Source organism: Amia ocellicauda, chromosome 10, assembly GCF_036373705.1.
Source record: "Amia ocellicauda isolate fAmiCal2 chromosome 10, fAmiCal2.hap1, whole genome shotgun sequence".
NCBI lineage: Eukaryota > Metazoa > Chordata > Actinopteri > Amiiformes > Amiidae > Amia > Amia ocellicauda.
This window is the reverse complement of record NC_089859.1, coordinates 7808188-7830614: the sequence shown is the minus strand read 5'-3', so window position 1 is coordinate 7830614 and position 22427 is coordinate 7808188. Positions and strand designations below refer to the sequence as shown.

The 22427-nt window shown below is 36.1% G+C and overlaps 1 long non-coding RNA gene across 1 annotated transcript in view; it reads right to left on the bottom strand.

The window, feature by feature from the left end:
* LOC136759599 (uncharacterized) overlaps positions 1-20264 on the bottom strand; it is a 41990-nt gene extending 21726 nt beyond the window's left edge. Inside the window, exon 1 of the long non-coding RNA XR_010820064.1 lies at positions 19735-20264. This is a non-coding gene — a long non-coding RNA (uncharacterized LOC136759599). The remainder of the gene's footprint in view (positions 1-19734) is intronic.
* Between the last annotated feature and the right edge of the window lie 2163 nt (positions 20265-22427).

The following is a 22427-nucleotide window of genomic DNA, read 5'->3' as shown; positions in this document are numbered from 1 at the left end:
TTCTACCTTCTCATCAATGCCTTTTTTAAGGAACTTACACATTGATTACCTAACAAACTAAAATGAATATAGCTTTGCTTTCAGTCTTTCTGCTTTAAATGCTTTCAATTAAATGTAAAAAGACAAAATATATCAACTTTCTGTTTATGTTAACTTCACCATCAAAATACCATAGGTTACAGACAACACTGTTTGCATATCTAAATATCAACACAAATCTACATGCACTATGCACTATGGTTGCATTAATATGTAGTAGCCTCAGTGATAAAAAGCCCAGAAGCATTGCATTTCCATGGCACCCCTTCAAACAACGAAGACGTATTTTAAAGTGCAATTAGAATTCCTTCCATCAAGACAATTAATTTCCTCCTTGTCTGTTTGCACTTCTCACCATTAATAGTGATGACTACTGACTCTTCAAAGTGCTCCTCACACACGAGGGCTTTCACCTCTGCAGTTTCCAGAAATGATGCCATTACGGCACGGATTTGGACATATCTCTGAGGACACGATCACATTTATATTCTGTTTCACTGCCCAACATTAAATAGTGAGTGAATATATCATAAACCAAAAATAATTAAATCTTTGTTTTATTTATTTTTTTACCTGCCATTATCAGGTATGTCTGTACAATGCTGTTTTCAATTCCTATAATCACTACATGGAATAAACAGAAAATTACTACAAATACTGTAAACCTATAGTGTCATCACCTGCTGAAAATCTTTGCATGCCTTAATCTGTGGCTGACGCAATAAATAAAAACAGTGTTGTACTGTTGGAACCCGTGTTCAGACACCCTTTGCCATGTTGAAGGAATAGGTAATTTCCCTTTGAATTTTTTACCATACCTCCAGTGGCCCAAGTTCACCTGCAGTTGAATAGCAATGAGAGGGGTAGACTGCACACTACATCACTGAACAAGACCACTGGGTACATTTACTTGCAGTGAGAGAATAAAAGGTCAAGAACAGTCTCAGCATGAGAGCAGTGTCTGGAGATTGTCCCGCTGCAGCAAAGCTCAAGAACATTATCCACTCAATGTTGAGGTCATATTACCACTGCCTACTGAACTCTTGATTTCATTATTCATTTCGGTTTCTCTTTTCCACCTAGATATGCTAGTGTGCTTCCGATTTGAATACGTCTTGAATGCAGTCCACTTCACATGAGATAGTGCCTTTGTAAAACAACTGCTTCCTTACAAGACAGAGAGACAACTTCAGGAAAAGGAGATGCTTCAAGAACTCAGTGCTCTATCAGTACACACATAGGGATGCCACAAAGAAAAGCAGTTCAAAAACATCTCAGTCTTATACAACACAGGGAACATCAAAGACAGCTGCTTTAGCAATTCTTTCAGTAAAAAAAGTCACCAGTTTTATGCATCCATTGTAGTCTATATGTAATACAAAATGCATAACAGACACAATTTAGATTGTTGACTTGGGACTGAGGAAAAAAATAATTTTGTTTTTACTTACGTACTTTACGTTTTTTTGTTTTTTAATGGTAGTTTTATCTAGGTACATTATATAGGTTATATTCTATCATATAAACAACTTTTTCCACAGTTTAAAATGTAAATCTGACCAAATAATGACGGATGTCAAAAGCAATTTCATGGTTTCAGGATTTTTCGTGTAATAACTTCCGGGATAGCATACACTGATTTGTACGAATAGGCTAATGCACGGTAAGAGATGTGGAATCGAATGTGTTTGAGAGGTAAATTGTAACTTTCTTATTCCAATATAATCTACTCAAAGTAATGTATTTTGTCTTTTCTATAACAGGGGTCATTTAAAAAAAAAACTGTCCCAACATTCCAGCCTGGGTTGACTGCGCCACCTACAAAATACATATAGGCCTATTTATTGAATGACCATAATGATCATATTTATTGGATATGCATTCCTTGAGTACATATGTGTCATTTATACTTGTGAATGTTATTTTACAGGATACTCCTATAAATAAAAGTGACGTACCTGCCTCCTCTTCCCGAATTATGGAAAACCAATTCTCACTGTGATATTAAAACATTGACATTACCCAAACAGAACAAAAACATGGTATACAATTTGTTTATATGCTAACAGACTTTGCTGTTTATGTTACACTAAATTTCCACATTATAATAATACCGGTGGGTGGGGGGGTGGGATCCTTGTCTGAAAGCACCAATGTAAAATATAAATGTGAAAACAAGCAAAGCTGGAAAGCAATCCATCATCAAAAACTGCAATACCCATTTTATAATATAAATTTCTGGCACCTAAAGGAGGTCTCTGTAATGTGACACACACAGATTGCTTTTTTTTGAGAAAGAGAAAAAAGCTGCTTTAGTAAAAGTGATGGGGACGACGACAATATTATTAGGTGAAACTATGTTATCGTTTTTAGGACAGACACCTCTGAACAACCGAATTTGGAAAGAAAATATATAGTTTTTGAATCCAATTTAGTTCAGCCATTTGAGCTTTGCTATTACTGCAAACAACAACAGTGCTCTGGTAAGGTCATCGAAACAAAGGGCATGCACATTGAAGTGAAACAGTACTGAAACCACCATGGGTAGGTTATAATTTATGCTCAGTATATAGTTGTCGATTTTTACATTTTAAATGAAATAGAAGGGTAATGTACATTTGCATTGTTAGGCCGTCTAAAGTATGGAAACTTCTGCCAAAGATTGGTACCTTATCAGCTTCCATACTTTTTGCAGGAGCCACCCCATCGAATACAGTTCTTGTTTTTCAGAACATGAATTTGATATGTATTTCGTCCTCCATTTCTTTTCAGGCATCAGATCGAATATCTGCACAGAACGGTGTCAAAGGTCTGGATGCATAAAGAGCTTGCACTGATAGATGATATGAAGGCAAAAAGAAAGTCAATGATTCTCGGTGGTGATGCCCACTCTAACAGTCCAAGCTATTCAGAAAAATACCTTTTTTTAATACAATTTTGTGGAAACTTGTGCTCCATGTTAAAGTGATAAAGATACCTGTACAAATTATTATTATTTTTTTGTCTACTGCTCTGTAAATAAAAACAATGTGACATGATAGACCCAACAATTTCCATAATTTACAGAGTAATGAAACAGGAGGCAGCTGTCAGTTGGAACCGGAGGGAATGAAACGGGGGCTGACAGTTATTTTCAGTTGGCACATCCCAATATCTGCCCTTGTAATCGACAGGCATCTGCAAAGTGAACCATTTACAGAAAACATGCTTGTTATACGATTTAAGCACTATTCCGATGTTTGGCACATAGTAAAAGACAGCGTGTTTATGGTTTATGTTTAAAATATTTAACTTGGAATATTATTAATTCTTAGCAGACACGCTTACCCAGTGTGACTTACATTTTTCACAAGAAACATTTCAAAGAATATTAAAGTGCAGTAAATACAATCAGCACACATTCTAGTGCAAATGAGCGAATAAATGCCGATGTAATACAGGCATAGGAGTAGTTACAGTAAAATGACAGAAGTCCTAACAATACATAAGCAATCAGCAGCATGGTTTAATAAGCAAAGATTGCTGAACTGTCCTGGAGATTACACGGACAGGAATATATTATGATGTTAAATTGTATTATTGTATGAATTTAAGAAGATCTGGAGAAGCTGATCTCCAGATCAACATATCAGCAAAAAATGTAAAAAAACAAACAAACAAACAAACAAAAAATAAATAAATCATTAAGCAAAAATACTTCTATATATAATATAATATAATATATATATAATATATATATGGAAATGCAATTATGGATAAATAGCATGGTTTAATTAATCACTTGCCACAGATTAATTAAGAAGATTAATCCGGTGCTTCTGTAGTTTTCCCACCATGTTTCCACTATCCAGCAACACATCCTAAAACCCTCAAACAGGCTGTTAACATCCGCCATTACTTAGTGAGGTTAACATTTTAAAGTGTTAAACCCTGAATTCACATGAAAGATTCTAAGCACGTGTATCTTTTAGGCAAACTTGTTTAACTGGCAAGAAACATGTGTATGCCAACGCAAACTACAGCACAACCTTGTATAAATTTGCTTTTGAATGGTATAATAAATAAATAAATAAACCACTTAACAGCAATCATGCTGAAACTTGTTAAAAGGAAGCTGGAATGGATAAATAGAGTAGGCAGCTAGCTATACATGATAATGCTGATTTTTTTTTAAAGTATTCAATGTGAAATATGTAAACAATTCATGTGGCTCGACTTTGAAGAATGCAGCTACTTCAGACATGATAGCTTTCACTTGATCCATCTATTAGTCATCAGCTCTGCGAGTCCCACACACTTTTCAAGCATTGCATTAATGTATGAAGACATAGATTTCATTATGTCTATCTTCCATAGCAGAACATTCCCAGTAATTCCATTTTATTGAGTATAAATAAAACCCCAATCACTCTGAAACAATTGCCGGCAATTTGCCGGCATTTTGTTGCCCGCAAGGTCTGCGTGAATGGGTCATTTTCCGGCAAGGGTCCTAGTCTAATTCCCGCAATATACCGGCAACGTGTCCGTGTGAATGTAGCGGAATCGTCAAGTCCTTGCGTGTGGACGCAGTGCGTCAGCTAACTGACGCAACCAATCAGAATAGGGGCGCATTTTTGGGTCCGCAACACAAGGTTAAGCCACTTTTGAACAAGAACTTGTGACCGTAACGAGAAATGGACCGGGTTGTTAGAAATGGCGGAAGTTATTGATGAGCCAACAGGTTGGCGTATGTAATGCTAACTTTTGTCACACATATCAGAAGTTATGTACCAATAAATCATACAAAATATATTCTCTCTATACAGGCAAACGTGTTACCCCTCACACTGGGTTCGTTTCAAACTAAATCGGTTCGGTTCGTTTGCTCTGAAACAATGTATCAGTCGGCGCTGCTGCTCACTTGTCTTGTGTACAAACTGCTCAGTTCGTAACTCGGGGTCGTTTTCGTGATTCACTCCGTGTTTTCTCAGGAATCATGTTTGCTGTATATTTCCTATGCACGTGTGTAAATTGTAAATTGCATTATGCTTTGAACTGAACTGTAGTTTCGCACTGGATAAAGGCGTCTGCCAATAAATAAATAAATAATAATAATAATAATAATAATAATAATAATAATAATAATAATAATAATGACGGCAATACTACATGTAGTCTAACACATTTCACTACTTCCTATACAACCAAATGATACAGGGTGCGTTCACGTTGTGCAGAATTTGCGCAGATCTGACCAGCAAAGCGGTTCATTTTCATAATCGTATGACAACAGTGTGAATACTGACGCATCCAGCTGTCTATATAAACACACTGTGTGCAGTTATTGAACACAACAATAGGCTGCTATATTTGTGAATATTATAATCACAGTTGCGCTGCCAAATGGTGATTGTTTTGGATGTATAAAATATACAATAACACAGCAGTGTGACGTCTCCTAAATATCCATCTCGGAGTCTTTTACTGCTTCTGCATATCTTTAAATGGGAAAATGATCGCACTTGTACAGACACGTCCAGAGTGTCGGTCCGGCTCTGCTCTCCGGATCCACGGGCTCTGTAGCGTCTCGGTCCCAGGGCCAAGCGCTCTTGCCGGCAGTCTCTGTTTTCTGTGTTAATGCATCCTTGCCAGCAGTTTTCCCGTATTCAAACCCAGTGTGAATGGGGGGCAACAGGAAAACAGCAGGCAAACGTTGCCGGCAATTTGGCAGCATTTTCAGTGTGTGTTAAGTTGTAACCACAGAGAGAAGAAAACCCATGAGTTAAAAAAAAGTGTTTAGAATTGGGCAGCTCAGACTTCAGATAAGAACTGGAGAAAGCAAACGTTAAACTTGGATATTAGAGTATAGTGGTAACAAATCTATTGATTTGGTCCTATAAACTGAACACAGCCTCTCTAATCTTCTCGTTAATCTTTTGCTGAACATGTAAATATATGGACATCAGTATATAAGTATTACCAGGTTGGCTACCCTTTAAACTCCTGGGTCATGGATCTTATCTTGTGAAATGCCACAGATGTCAATTTTAATGCAGAACATGTGATGGGAGGTAAGAAAAACATTTACTTATTGATTGCGTAAAACAAACTCTAGATTATTCTTTAAATATTGACATTATGATCATGTCACACAGGTAAGAACACTACTGTGCAAATGTAAATAGCTGGATACTGGTAGTAATATGATGTTGCTGCATTCATTTGGATTGCAGATGTATTAAAAAGTCATAAAATGCAAGAATGAACTTCCCTGCTTGGAGAAAAAACAATTAGCATTGTTCAACAGAATGCATGACTACTTGAATTGAATTGAATTTGTGCAGAAGGATCAAAATTCCTCCATTGCACATTTCCTTGTCACTCAATCTAATGTCTTTACAAATGTGGTACTTATCCATAACCTTCTTGTTGAGTAAAGCAATATTTTATGTGGTTGTATGGTATGTAAACTGAAACAATGTTCCCTCAAACAAATTTCTCGGTGGTACCTGGATGTAACACAACAGTCAAAGCTTGACTACAGAAATGCTGTTATGTTTATAACAGGAATATGTACGCTACCTAACACAAGGGATACACAGTGGCCTGAATTCAATTTGTCCTTCTGTTGGATATACCCTGTGTGGAATAAGCTGAGTTTGTTTACTGGTGAGTCTGCATATTTTCCTCAAAAGATTGAGTGGCACACAGCCCATATATGTGTGATCTAATGCCAAATGTCTTTTGTTTGAAAACACAGACAGCTGCAAGAGCATTTGCAGGTTGTTTTCTCGCAGGTATTTTCTGGAGTTAATACCGCTGGAATTTGACCCTTCCCACGGCATTCTGCGAAACAGGATCTGTGAGAAGCTCATTTGGCACTGCAAATCATTTTAGATATGATTCCACGAAAGGTTAATCGGGCCCTTAGTCTGGTCCACTATATAAGTAATTGCTAGTCTGCTCATTTGCATATGTGCCCTCATTATTCTAGTTTTTAATGTTTTATCTATATGGAAATGCAAGTATATTTCCAGAATTTAGTTTGGAACAGGTTTTGCCAGTACTATACAGTCTAGGTGGTTCTACTGTCTACATATTCCAAAGGTAGAACAAGGGAAACATACATTGAATTGATCCTTGCTTGACAAAAAAGTTACAGAAATTGTTACTTATATGAATTTTCTCATTCCAATCTTTTCTTCCCAATCATGAAAAGGTTAGCTTTTTCTTTCTTGATTACTCACTAAATTTATTTTCATGGTATTTTATTCCACAGAACATTAAAATGACATGGCATGTGGAACAATTTGAGTAGGCCTTTAAGACAGATCCACAATGGCATCATAACACTGCTGCTTTGAAGACAATCAGCTTTATAATACATTTTAAATATATCTTACTCATCTAAAACACGGAGCTCAATTTCAAACCTTATCAAAGATTGAATTTACTTAGCCTGTCACATTAGCCGTAGGTTAAAATATTTGTAACCTGGGGCAAATCCAATTCCTTTGGCATTGTGTTATATTCAAGTTAAGAGCCATACCTCCAGATGTAATCCCAACAAACATCTGCACCAGGCATGTTCAAATCAAAACTAAAAACAGTCTTTCTGTGCTGACAACTGAATCACAAGAAAGTACAGTAATTTCACCTGTCTTACAATAACTAATCTCTTAATATTTAGTTAAGTATTTTATTTTTTCATCATCTTTTGCTAAAGTTTCCATGTTTAAACTTTTATAACTTGTGCAAAACAAATAACAACAACAACAACAACAACAACAACAATAATAATAATAATAATAATAATAATCATAATAATAATATTAAAAAAGGAATGGCCAAAAATATTAGAAATCTCTTGTCTAAAATAGAGCTAAAAGCCTGATTTCATAAGTCAAAACCTGGGAAGCAGAACACTCACATCAGCAGCTGACAGAAAAATAAAAATGCAGCTTGCAATCCTCTATGGCATATCCACCCCAGACACATCACGTCACTATTATAGACAGCTCCCAGTGAGGTGGGTAGGGGAACCTGTACTGACATCTTTCCAAGTCCTCTTTAGAAACAACAAACCAACAGTCCGCCTCAAGCTGCCCGCACAACACACAGGACTCCCTAAAGAAATAGTGCTTGCATATGTGAACACTGACAGCAGTGGATTCACTTCAAATACTCACAGCACACAAGTCCATTTGAGTGAGATTTTCAAAAACCACATTGCCAAAAACATTGGCTGGGCTTGCATGCAAAAGCTCCCATTTCTCTCCCTGTTGTGAGGATTTAAGCCTGCACTACATTTTCATGTGGATTTCCCATAGTATATGAAATGTGCCGCTAGAATAATATATGATGAGAAAAGAACAATCCCTTTTGACTTGAAATATACAAAGAAAACTGTTCCTTATATAGATATGGGAGACTAAAGCAATAAGGCAAAACCTGCCTTTCCTCACAGCAATAAAGGCTGTAGAACTCAATTTGTATTCAGCACTGCTTATTTTACTTTAAAGGGGGAGGTCATCATTTGTTTGATTTTGAAAGTCAGACAAGAGATTTAAGTAAACACTCCTATGATGTATTACGAATGGAAGATATTGTTTACGAAAATACAATATTGTTTTGTAGGAAGAACAAGCAAATTATAACTGCCGACAGATTAGGCTCAAATGGCACAGCCAACGAGATGCAAAGTGTTTATATTTTTGCATTTTCGGTAACACCAGTCTTACCCAGCCATCTGTATGCAGACACATTAAGAGACTATAAAAGCTTTGCTGTTAAAACAACAATGTATTACCTGTGTTGCCAACATTGAATGGATTCTAAACTTAGAATTTGCTGTTTCCATTGAATTTCCATTAGACGTTGTAATATGTGTAAGTTACACAAACTGCTGTAACCCTACAACTTGAACTTTGCCTACTCAATGTATCCTTTGAAAGCATTGTGCAGTATTGCTTAGGGCTCTGAACTCTGAAGCTCTGAATCTGATTGTGGGTTCAATCCCAGGTGGGGGACACTGCTGTCGTACCCTTGAGCAAGTTACTTTACCTAGATTGCTCCAGTAAAAACACAGCTGTATAAATGGGTAATCTGCTAAGAAATATAATAATAGTGGTTTTACCTTCTGAATTGTGTTATTCATTGGCTGGGTGTGTGACTTCATACTGCCAGTTTCACCTGTATATAGAACAGCTTTCCTTGCTATAAACTTACATCATGACCCATGAGACTGAGCAATGGCTTAAGTGGAAAACCATGTCTGCTTATCTACTGCCGAGTTCTTAAAGACAAGACGAAAATCCCCAGGAGTCCACTTGTTACTTCCCTATTGTTGTATTTCAATTTGCATCATGAAGTATATAAAATGTGTAATCCTTATGCCTTCGATAATTTAAACCCTCCAGGATTCTGCTCAAATACTGTAAAAAACAAATACGGAATTTCCCCTCTCTTGTAGACTTTTGTTTTTAAATGTACTATTGTTAGATGTCACTAGAGTAGCACCTAAACACTATTTGTATCAGTCTGTGGCAGAAAGCTTAAGCCATAAGGTACTTCAGGGCATTGCCGAGTTCTGAAAGCAAATACAAATTAGAAAAAAATTATGTAATGGAAAAACACAGAGTACAAGACCTGCATAAATATAATGGGAAGGCTTCATGTACTTATGTATGCAACAAGGTGCCTGACCACAGAAGGAAGTCGACCAACGATGATGATTTGAAGTCCATCCAAAACACAAAACAAAAGTCCAGGATAACAAAGCCTCTCGGTCTGAGCTTCTGTTGAAATGGCAGAAGACCTCGACAACAACAGCAATTTGTATCCATTCTTCATCCATTGTGCTTCCTTTATTTCAACATGATGATTAATTGTTGCACTGTGTTTGAAATCCATTTAAGCTCTCAATAAGTTTCACAATGCATCAATTATTAAAAACACTAAACATTAATTGTAGTTTTTAAGTCTCTGAAAGTGAAGCATGTACATAGACTAGTTAATACAACAATCAATAAGTACAGTGCATGTATATGTATATATGACATGCTACAAAACTAAAATAAATAATGTAGACCATGTCTTTTACACAATATATAATGCTCATTGTAAATAAAGATACCATTGCAATCTTGCAAACTTAATTTTCTAAATGTCTATTGATTCATTTACATTTTCCTGCCTCTCCTAGGATATATAGATTTGCCTTTAAAGAATGTGAATTAATGGAAGATTATTTTTTTTTTATGTAAAAGTCTTACTTTGTTTTTAGTGAAACAGAGAGGACGGATTCATTTGGCAGTGTTACCCTAGACTGTCAGACATATTGTTTACATAAATCCTTTTAAATGAAGTTTACAAACTCAATATAGAGGATTAATACAATTACTTGCATTCCTTGAGGCAACAGTTAAACTTTAAACTTACTAAGTAATATCCAGGGTTGGGAGGGTTACTTTTAAAAAGTATTCCGTTATAGAATACTGATTACATTGTTTTGAAAATACTGTAACCTAATCCTATACATAACTCCAAGACAGTAACGTAATCAAAATACTTTTAGATTACTTTTGGAATACTTTTTTTCCTTTATTAAAAAACTAAAGCAGTTGAGTTCAAGAAGAAAAGTGAAACAAAATGTACTACACATTCTAATATGGAAGATGGATTGATTGTTTATTTTTTATCCACAGTACGAACAATTAAAATGGTAATTAAGATTTGCGCCAGTTTAATTTTCTTGCATATCTATACTTTGCATTTTGTAGTAGTGGGTGCATTTTTAAACAATTGAAACTGCATTTTGATACTCTTTAAATTTTTACAAATTGACAAATCAGACATATTAATAATGTGTTAATGTCAAAGGTGCATCACGTTCACAGTCATTTGAATGCAGGCTTTGTTTTCAGTTTTCTGCTAATCACTGATTACACATTTTCTTGAAAATGTAAAAAGGTACCTTGTCTGTAAATTGTAAGTATGTTTAATACTTATAAAGACTACAGTTTATTTTGTTCTATCTGTGAAGATACACAGATCAAGCAACTTGATATAATAAAGGGAATTTAAATGCCTTGTATTGTTCTATCCATGAGAAACGCAGTCATCGGTTTCACCTGGCACCGAAAACAGATTTAAATCAATGTAATTAGGGCGTTATTTTTATGTATCAAAGAGTGAGGAATGTTATGCATCTTGTTTCACTAAACGCACCCTGTTAAAGAGCACGCCACGTCACATCCGCCACTTAGGACTAGTTTATTCTGTTTATGTGATTTGTTTGGTTTTAGACTATAAACATGTTATATGTTTTTTATTTTGGTATTATATTATGTCTTTCATTGTTAAGGTCACAGAACTATCTAGGAAATATTTGTAATTGACATGGATTTATCTTAAATTTAGATAGGATAACTTATTACTGCAAATACAAACTACTGATAATGTTTTTGGTTATGCCTGTGCTGCCGTTTTGCTTATTATTATGCTTTCATAAAAATATGTAACTATTAAATCGTATTTATCATCATCTTTGGAAGCAGATGGTACATTGTCCCATGGTTTGCACATCTTGTATTGCACTTTATATATTAATATGAATACATAATATTTGTTCCATTTTCATTCTTTGAAAGTTAACAATTGCCTGTACTTGCACGAGTTAAATCCCTTCTCACACACAATGTTGCCACAATGTTGTAGAACTGTGTGTTACTAGCTGGGATGCTGACTAGCAGCTCCATTCTGCTGCTTGTTGTAGAACTGCGCTGAATCCGCCGCTCTTTGGCCAGAGACCGTAAATATAAACAGTGTTGCAGAAATACTACACGTGGGCCCCTTCGGTTTCTCTTACACTTGTACACTTTCATGTAAATGATCTAGAAGTAATCAGTAATCTCTTACTCTTTTTAAAAAGTATTGGTAATCAGAATGCTCATCTGAGTAACTGTAACAAAAAGACAAGTATCAAAATTCTGTAATCTGACTACGTAACGCCGCTACTTGTATTCCGTTACTCCCCAACCCTGGTAATATCACAACTAAATATTACCACAGCAGTTAAAAAAAATCACAACAAAAAGTATTATTTTTTTATAATAATAATAATACCAATAATAATAATAATAATTTCTCAAAATATATTTAAAGGAACTAGATCCAAACACTTAAGGGACAAAGGAAAACTTTTTTTTATTATATATTTCCATGGAAGACATTTTATTCCACACCTGTTAGGAATCTCTACCCTTTGCAATGTTTCAGAGATATAGCCTTATACAACTGTATTAATGCTGCTGCACAATTTCAATTGAGCTTTCAAAGTACTCTCTAGTACTTATACCCCTATTTTAAAGAACATCTGGTATAATTCCAATACAATAAGTGCTCTTTAGAGTACTCTGATAGATATAGAGTATTTCTGGGTTATTTCCTTTTTTGCTGCCCCTTCAGAGAGGTGCAATGCAATACACTATGGAAAATGAACCCTTATTATTAACACAGCCAGGTGAGTTCTTATAGGTGTTTGGAGTGTGACTAGCTTACATCTGCAGTCACCAGCTTGTGTGAGAATCACATTTGCATTACAAATGTACCTTTCATGTGAATGACAATATTAAACAAGGATAAACAACACAAATTAGGTGTAAACAAATTCTACTATCATTTCCTTGGAAATGGGGGGAAAAAACAAAATCTGTTTTTTGGAGCAGGGAATGCCCTAATCAAAAGTGTTGTTCTAAACAGCTGTTTTATTTTATTTATTCTAAACTATCAGACTGTGCTTGACCCTGTTGGAGCCATCATGGCACCTGACCTTCGAGCTTACAGTTATAATTTAATCTTTTTGAAAGACATGCACTGAATTATATCTGTGATAAAGGTTTATATTTGTATGCTAAAAGGTCTATTTCATTGAAATTTTCAGCATGATTTTGAAATGGGCCAAGATAAGAAGTTGCTTGCAAAGTGATTTTTACACATATATAATGTTTAAATGCTATTTCTGTCACTCTTGAAAGCCAGTCTCTAACATGCATGCAGAGCCCCACAGTCTGTAGAATGCAATTTTGAAGCCAAGCTTTTTGACTAGTCTTTCTTCTGCCAGAAAGCTCGGCTGTATTGTTGAGTTGGCCCAGTGTCCCCAGTGGAAGGGTCTTCTTGCTGCTCAGAGTACCATCTTACAGAGAGATGCGTAGTTTATTCCATGTACGTTTTAATTCACCGTAAGACGATCACTGTAAGCCAGATATTTCAGATTTGGTACTTTATTTTGTGTACACTTTTATTATACTGCTGTTAACTTGTCTTTATTAATAATCAATTGAATTTTATTGGCAACATTAAATGCCCTTTAATTCCACATATACACACGCATTGCAATCTATAAACTAAAGTGCCACAAAAACTGATTAAACTACTAAGCAACAGGAGGCTTATTTGTTTCCCAGTTTTCAAATGTAGCAAATCCCATTTGCATCTTGCATAGAACATTTTTCTCAGCTCTCTGTGGTTCAATTCACAGGGACAGCTCCTTCAACTGGTCTGAAAGGAAATAGTGCTTTGGTAGCCTAAGGTCAGTAAATGATTTCTGTAGTAAGATGGGTTGAATAACCATCAACTATTCCAAAATTAGGATTAAATTTGACTGGATGCCTGGAGCATTCATTTACTTCTTCGGAAACAACTCGTTACTTCTAAGCCTCTTAACTCTCAAGGTGAGGCATGACAGGAATATAAAAAGGCCTGCAACATTATTAGAAACTGAATTCATTTGGAGGAGCAAAAATATAATAAGAAAATAATGTCACTGTGTCTTTGTTATGTCCTTATTTGCAATTTTAAAATTCAGAGAAAAGACACAGGTATTACTGTGGTTATCCCCCAGCAGATTTCACTCTTTCACATTGTCATTGACAAGTTAATACTCAGATAGATTACCTGCATCAAAGTACTGTAGCATGAACATCATCCAGAATGAGATTATAAAACAAAGGCTTTCTTTATTGAATTACAGGCCTTGCTTTCCAGTAAGTACATATCTAGGAACATCAGCAGAGGTTTTCTGCTGGAATATAATGACTAAACCTAGACTAGTTAATGTGCACAAGACAACTACACAATGTGATTTTAATGGTTAAGGTATTAAAACTAAATATCACAATTAAAATAAACAAATACATCACAATGTAACAAATAGCAGACGAATAACTGAAATTATGGCTGTGTTCTATTAAGCACAAATACTGACCTTTGAGTGCAAACTTGCTTCTGGCATCAGTTTTCTTTTTATCACAATTTTTGGGGATATTATATAAAGCTATGAAATAAATAATGATGGTCCAAATTAGCATAATTGTTTTAAATAAAATGTCAAGCAAACAATATGAACTAGAGGATGCAAAAAAAAATTGATTATAAAAAAATTAGAGTAACATATGGTTAACTCTAATATGGTCTGCACTGAAATCTATACTTAGGGATATCTAACCATGAACATTATAAGTATAGTAAAAAGACTCAAATATGTGATTGTGTTTACCCTATTGTGATCATCTTGATATCCATAATCATTTTCCTATTGATTAGGCATGGAACTGACATCTATAAACTATGGCAACTTTAAGGGTTACATTTAATTTGTTAAGGTTCAGTCACACTCTAGCACACTGAGAGCTAAGTAATTTTATCCTCACAGTTTCCCATTATAATTAGGGTTACAGGAAATAGCTCAATATAATTGGTATGTTATCTCTAATACCACAATGTTACGGTTTTTCAATTTGGCAGTAAAGTGTTTTCTGGAAGAGCACACACACCGCCTCAAAGCACTTTTGTATATTTCTGTAACTGCATTTGTACAACCTCAGTGTAGACTGCTTCATTTTCAGAAGCATTATTTATACAATAAAATAAATCCAGCTGTACGGATGTCTTAAAAAATGGCTGTTAAATATCTTTACAGAAAGAAAAAATACACAAAGAAGTAGTTTCATTCACAAAATCTCTCAGGGTGTGTTTGACTCAATGTAAACTTGGACTAATCGCACATCTAAACTGGAGGCGACAGATTTCATTTGTTAAGGGTTATGAACTGATATTTGAAGGAGCCTAATCGGGGGAAAGTGTATCCAATGTGGAGTGTAAGGAGGTTTTCTTGCTCCTTTTTTGTTCCAACTCTTGGCTCCTTAGTTGGTCGAATTGAGCTCTGGACTGTTTTGTACATACAATATCCTGAATAAAACAACATATTTTAATTTATCATTAAAAAAAAAAAAGTAAAGATCGTAGGTAATTAATTGAGAGTTCCTGTTTAAAAGGCAATGTGGCACTCCAGGACCACAGTCTGACATCCCTACCCCAGAAGGAATAATATTTCCTTAAAAGTAAATAATGCTTTCCATCCAGAACCTAAAGTTAATTGAGCAAGTTCCCTCGAGTTTCTGGTTCAATAGGTTTAAAGGAAAACTTCAGAAGTGTTTTGAAATGGTTTTACACACATCAAACAAATGACAACCTCTTATCTATGCAACAGGCAATAAAGCATAGCCGACACATCGCAGATTTGACCATTAATGGGTCATTGTTGCCCTTGCAGTGAATCCTAACCCACAGATTTTACATAACACAGCATTACTAATTTCTCCACCATTCTATTACTTTCTTCTTGAACAACATGGCAAGTTCCATGTAAAATGCAGTCCCACTTAAAGATCAATAGGCTCAGCTTTCCAGGATACTTCAGTTGACAAAGTGTTGGTAAATTAAATAAAAGTGCAAACATACTACAGTAACTGTATACAAATTGGAGGTAGAAAATAAAGCATCTGAATTAACCATTCAAAAAATAATAGTAATGCAAGCACAATAATTTTTTATTTTGTGTTATATTGTGTATTGTGTTAATTCAAGCAAAAGAGTCTACTTACACTTTAAGAGCTTCATTATTGTCATAATTATTTATTCTTATATATACAATTATACAAACCTGCAACTCTTCAATTAGTATTACCTTTATATAATAATACAGAGGTTATGTGCCACATAAACAAACTAACAAACTATTAAAAGAAAATGATGGATACAGCACTGCAACAGGTTCTGTTATAGTCAACAAAGGACAAGAGCAAAACCTATGAGCAAATAAAATGGACCATTACACATTACCAAGTGTTGGTAATGGTTAGCATCCATATTCATTTTTTTAACCTTCTAAGTCGGATGCAATCATTTACAAGACTGCATTTGTGTCCTTGAAGCAGCTCTCCCATCAGGTTTGGGGGTTTTGAAGCAGCTGGAGCCAAAGATGAGACCCCTTACACATATTAGGCTGATGATAAACCTCCACCTAAAAAACAAAGTGGTTGAACATAACATGGTGACAATAATTTCAGCCAGATGTGCTTGTGCTTAGTCTCATCTATTTGTAGATCTTTCAAGCTGAAAAGTGTGCAGTTGAAATGGCCGCCTAGCTCAGAAAACAGCCCCCTCACCCTCTAATCAAGTTGAATCCTTGTCTTGGGCACATATCTCTAGGACAGAAATAACCAAAGGCAGTATTAGCCTGAATAGTTATTGGCCTCCCTGTATTTGTCATTAGGGTAATGAAATTGCTATCTCACAGTTGTACATTACTGTCAGAATTGTAAATCGCTCCTATCTGTAAAGCGACATTGCTGCTGTCAAAGTTTAAGCAACTTTATTTATTTTACCTAATGTTTATTGAAATACCTTTCCTTTTAAATATACTACTAACTCAATACATGTATGTGTATTAGCATTGTAATCATTCAAGTGCCATTCCAGAGGTACGTAGTGGTTTCAAAGAGTCAGAACAGTTAGTAGTTATCCCTCGTTCCCTAGTGAGTCCCGAAGGTTTCTGGGAAATGAGAGGCATTTTACAGCGCTGGATCTAAACCGTTTTAATCCTGTATGCATGTTTGTCTCTAACCAGTAAAATATGGCTGAACACATGTAGACAGGTCCCCCTGAACAACCAATCACAGGTCTACAATTAACTATTCCTTAAGTCATAAGATCAACAAACAATACTGCGATTTAATCTGTCAAAAGCCTACCCAAACAGAAAGGAGAAGCCAAGGCCTAAAATGGAAATCAGCTTGTGAAAATCCCAGTAAATAATGGAACAAAATAACAAAGTGTACAAAAAATATGTAAATAAAAGAGGTGCAGTTAATCTAGCACATGTTTTGTGTGAAATTTCCTTGGATACTTCCTAAATCCTACCTTAACTAGGAACAAAGGATCTATAGATTAGCAAAGGGATCTACAGGCAACTGTTTATGTAGGTTTAAATGCTTTTATAAACACGGGGAAGATATTTTGTAGCTCAGCAGGGGTTTGCCATTTCTATCTGACATCTACAAGCCTATTAAATCAAAACCGTATAGAAAAACAAGCACAATGATTGCAATAATGAGTGGGTCTTGCAGTTACACAAAGAAGCAAATGAGTAAAACCCTGCTTCACCAGTTCAGGCTGTTAGATTCTGTTTTGTTTTCACACTTAAAATGTTTCTAATTAAATTTACCAAACACTTCATTTGAGTATATAATTGCAACAACCTTTACAGAATGATTTATTGAAAGTACCTAGACTTTGCTTTTACATTAAAAATATGAATTGAAGAATGTTTCAAGGCTTGCCTTCTTACACTTAGGTTTTTCAGAGGAGCACTGTGCTGAATTTAAACATCTATCCCACGACTACAGCCAAATGCTACATGTAGTCAACAAAAGACAAGAACAATTACAGAAATGGTATAAAAAAAGAGAAAAAAAGTAATTAATTAATCACTAGAGGGAAAAACATGCCCACAAGTGGTTGTAAATTATGAATGAAACCAGTTATGAGAATTTAGCAAATGAATAGTCAGTCCATGGTGTATGCAGATTTCTTCCTTTCAAATATTTGCTCTCGTTTTATATACCCAGTGACACAAAATGACCCCGTGATCTTTGTAGCCACAAGAACCATTTGTTGATCAAGTTGATCAAGGCATTATGTTTTTTATTATTCAACTCTCTCCCCTCTGACAGCCCTGGGAGCCGAATTGCATCCAAAGAAGCATCGCACTTGCAACAGTAATGAATTTCCCTGGAGAAACAGAAACCCCTGATTAATAATGATGCACACAGACAACTGTCTAAAAGGGTCTTAGATTGAAATTAAACTACTGTGGGCAGCACGACAAGGACATAAAAATGAAACCCACTGTCTTTCTCTCTCTCAGTTTCATCCACACAATGTATAGGTGAATTTTGCACAATATTGTGAATCTACAAAAGTCCCAGAAGAGGTGTACGTTTAAAGTGGAGTGCTACGTGCAGTAACAATTGCAAGTTGTGCTGTTTAAAGAGAACTTGACTACATTGATATGTAAATTGTATTAATTTGGTATTCATTTGTATATCTTCCCATTCCAGTAGTTGAATATATTCAATATCACCCTTTCACACACGTGCAAGTGTACGTGTGTCCCTATGCAAGGTTTAAACTGCTGTTGCAAAATGTAAAGTTTCTGTTTTACACCACAGAGGATATAAACTATATTAATTGAAAACAACTGACAGATCAAATATATGATAGTGTATCAAAAACGAGAGTAATTGTATTCATATAGATACACTTAGCTATATCATACAGTCTAATAGGAAAATATATATCCTAGCAAATGTATAGGCTCGGCCTATGGTATGTATCACGTTACTGTCAAATTGGATTCAAGGATTACAACAATGAAACTCTTTAATGTAATACAACTAGGGAAAACGTTGCTAATAATAATAATAATAATAATAATAATAATACTAATAATAATAATAATAATAATAATAATAATAATAATAATAATATAATAATAAAAAAAGGCAATCATTGTCTTGAGTTATATCACCTCATAGCAAGACAAATGTAAAAAACCGAAATACAAAAACGTGGATGTTGTTTCTTTGAAGAATGAACCTTCAGATAGCTATATCTATATGTATGCAGCTGCAGGTGATCACATTCAGGGGTCGTGTTTGTGTAGCGCATATATTTCCGCATTTCTGCGCGGGTCTGCTCGGCTCCACCAATGGGATCGGCGGGATTCTGCAGATCTGCGCAGAACTACGGACATCTAATGTAATGCCACAAACGGGAACACTACACAGAAAAGTTTCAGCATTAGCACACTGTGCCGGCCAGCTGTCATTTCCCAAAGATATCAGGCACAATCAGATGATGTCTGAATACATTTACGTTCAAAATATAGCCATTAGGACAATGATTCAAGTTACATTCAACATGAGCCACTCGTGTTGCATCTCCGGGAAACAGTAGCCAGACGCCCACATCTAAAGTTCAGACACACACGGGTGACATCCACGTCTTTACCTGTAAATCCACAAGTCCATACACGAAACAAATACATGTGCCGTCGCTGCCTTGACGCACGGAGCCGGCTGCTCAGCTCATCGAAACACGGACAGCAGGCGTTGGTGTCGCTGTCTAACTAATGCAATTTCGAAATAACGTGATAACAAAGCCCATTAAAGGATGGATCTACTCCAGCTTGCTCAATAAACTTTCCCTACATGTTTGCATTTAGCCACCGACACCCACCAGTGCATTGCATACAACCAATACGTGGCAAATGCAAAGGAATAAGTACAAGTTCATTGAAAGCTGGTTACATACCTGCAAAAGGCATCCCTCTTTTTTTAATTCCACGAAGTCCTGTACTGTAACAACTCCCGTCTTTGTAGAAACGCCTGTCCGACACGGCGCTTTACCCCGCACTGTGTCATCTGCCCAGACTTTAGGAAGTGAAGCTGGCTGGACACCCTCGCCACCAGCCTGCCGATCAGCCCCCGGGTCTGGGGGCTAGAGATGGGCAGGAGCACGTCTGCGGGAGACGGGGTTGGCATCAAATCCCCCGCTGACGAGACCACCACACCGCCTTATTCGCGTAACTTAACTTCATATGTAAGATCGAGATATAGATACATCCATGTCCAGGCAACGCGTGTCTAATGTACAGGACTCCGGCCAACAAGATGTTCTTGGTGTAGTTTCTGTAGTTGCGGCAGCTTTAGTGACAGTAGCAGGATGCATAGCAGGGTTGCGCTGACTGCATCATGCTTGGCTTGCTCCTCGACAGACTTGGCAGTGAATTCAATCGTAGGTTGAACTCATTCAGAATCAAAAAAGGCTACTTTAATCGGACCAGCAAGGACACGGATACAGGGGATCTGAATAACACTCACAGGATGCTACCGCGATTACGCACACTAGCATTTAAAAGAGAATCGTGTTTCATAGCTACATCAGTTCATATTAAAATCCATGAAGGGTGGTTATATTTTTATTTTATTTTCATTACAAACGTCTTCATGAAAGATTTACATGGCATTTTATGACTGTTCTATAATTAGCCACCTGGGGAGAAGAGCAAAGTCGAAATCTTATTAGAATCCATTCGCAGCATTATTTTGATTGAGTGATTGATTGATTTATGGTTAAAACTTTGTACCTTTCAGAGCTTAGTGTTCAGATTGACATTTGGTTTTCTCAGTATTAAAGGGGTGTTGTTGCTGTGTGAAATAGCTGCCCCCAGTGAAAAGCTCATCTGATTTAGTCATTGATATGGAGCTTAAATACAAGATAACTGTATATTTGGAAATAGTCACCAGCCAACATATATTGCTTTTAATTATAAAGCTTAAAATAAATAACAAAACAGTCTGAAAAAGAATTTCTTTAACTGTAACCATAAACAGCACTGATTAAAGATAATTGGGTTAATGGATTTGCATAAATTAATTTGTCAGGTCATTGTATAGTTTTATTCCATCATTTCTCTTTCCATCTTTGTATTGCCTAGGTGGTGGCAGGCACCATCTTCCATAAAATAAATCCTCTTACTCCTCAACATGTCCTTCCTAGAGAATGTTGCCGTGTCAGGCAAACATGGTTTTTCATTTACAGCCCAGCAGTCTTGCCCACGCCAACAGACAATACCACACGTTTGCTGGGGTTTAGGTTCTGCACTCTTTACAGCATGATTTGTGCTTTCTGTTGCCTTTGAGCATCCTGCATGTGCTAGAGAAGTTGTTTTATATATGTTTGTGTTACTTTTAAACTGGACATTCACCCCATTGAGAGTTAAAGGCATATCCAATGATTTTTAAATCTCCTGCTGGCTTTTTAGCAATCTATGTACATATTTTTCAAATTCCATCAGTTGTGCCTAATCATGGCAAGAAGTCAAGCTTTCCCTTGCATGTAGCTCTCTCTTATTACTAGCAATCATATGCTGATCATGTAAATGGAAGTGGCTGTTTGAATCTCAACAGTTACACATACACTGCTCCCAGATTTCCAGTTAATAAAAAAATAAAAAACAGACTATTTGGAGTGAGTAATCCAACATCAAACCTGCCTACATGCACGCTGATTAAATCCTCTTTCAGTGAAAATGTTTCTTCCTTTGCTCTTCATTTCACTGTTGAATGTACCGGAAGGAAGCATGGGCCTCACAATGGTTCATAGCAGCTGATTACGTAGATCATAAAGAGTATGTTGCAAATCAAAAGAGAGAGAAAACTATTTGAGGCAAAGATTGTATAAACTCACTTTAAATGCCCTCGTGCCTCAGAACTCAGTTAACTATTGCACCATCTTCTCAAACTCACAAGTACAAGATACAGAGAAAGTCAACAGAGCATTTCGACATGGAAGAATACTTCTGTTTTTATAACTAGCATGTAGGGAAAACCTGTGTAACGTCATGGCCAATGGAATCAAGATTTAATCAAATATTTCTAACCTTGTATTAAATGCATGGACATAGTTAAAGTGTGGCCAAGCAGCACAGTTTTCTGCAGCAGATTGAACACAAGTGAATGACCACATCTTGTCACTTCCTGGCAATATTTCAACACCTGTCAGTAGTGGTCAGCACAGCTCGTTTAGTAGAAGCAACCAGGGCAAGGCGTTAAAATGAGCTCCTATACGGGCAATGCTTTTGAGAAATGCTGGCTACACAACAATAAATCTGTTGATATTGTTTAAAGGAATGGCATAAGAGTAAGAGCACAATACCTTCTGTAGTGGTGAAAGCTCTCCATACAGGAGATTAGAGACACTCTCCATGCTTTGTTGCATAGCGGCTGTGTCTCTATTTTTTTTTTTCTCTTGCTGAATGACTCAGTGTTGATTGCCCGGGACTGAGCGAAGAAGAAGAAGGTAATGGAGCATTGCTAAATTGTATGATTCGCTGGTAGTTCACATGAATACCAGTTCACACAGTATGCCAGACGTGGAAGGAGATTCAGAAATGGCAGCCGCTCAAACTAATCCGTTTTATAAATAAATACAATTAAGTCTGT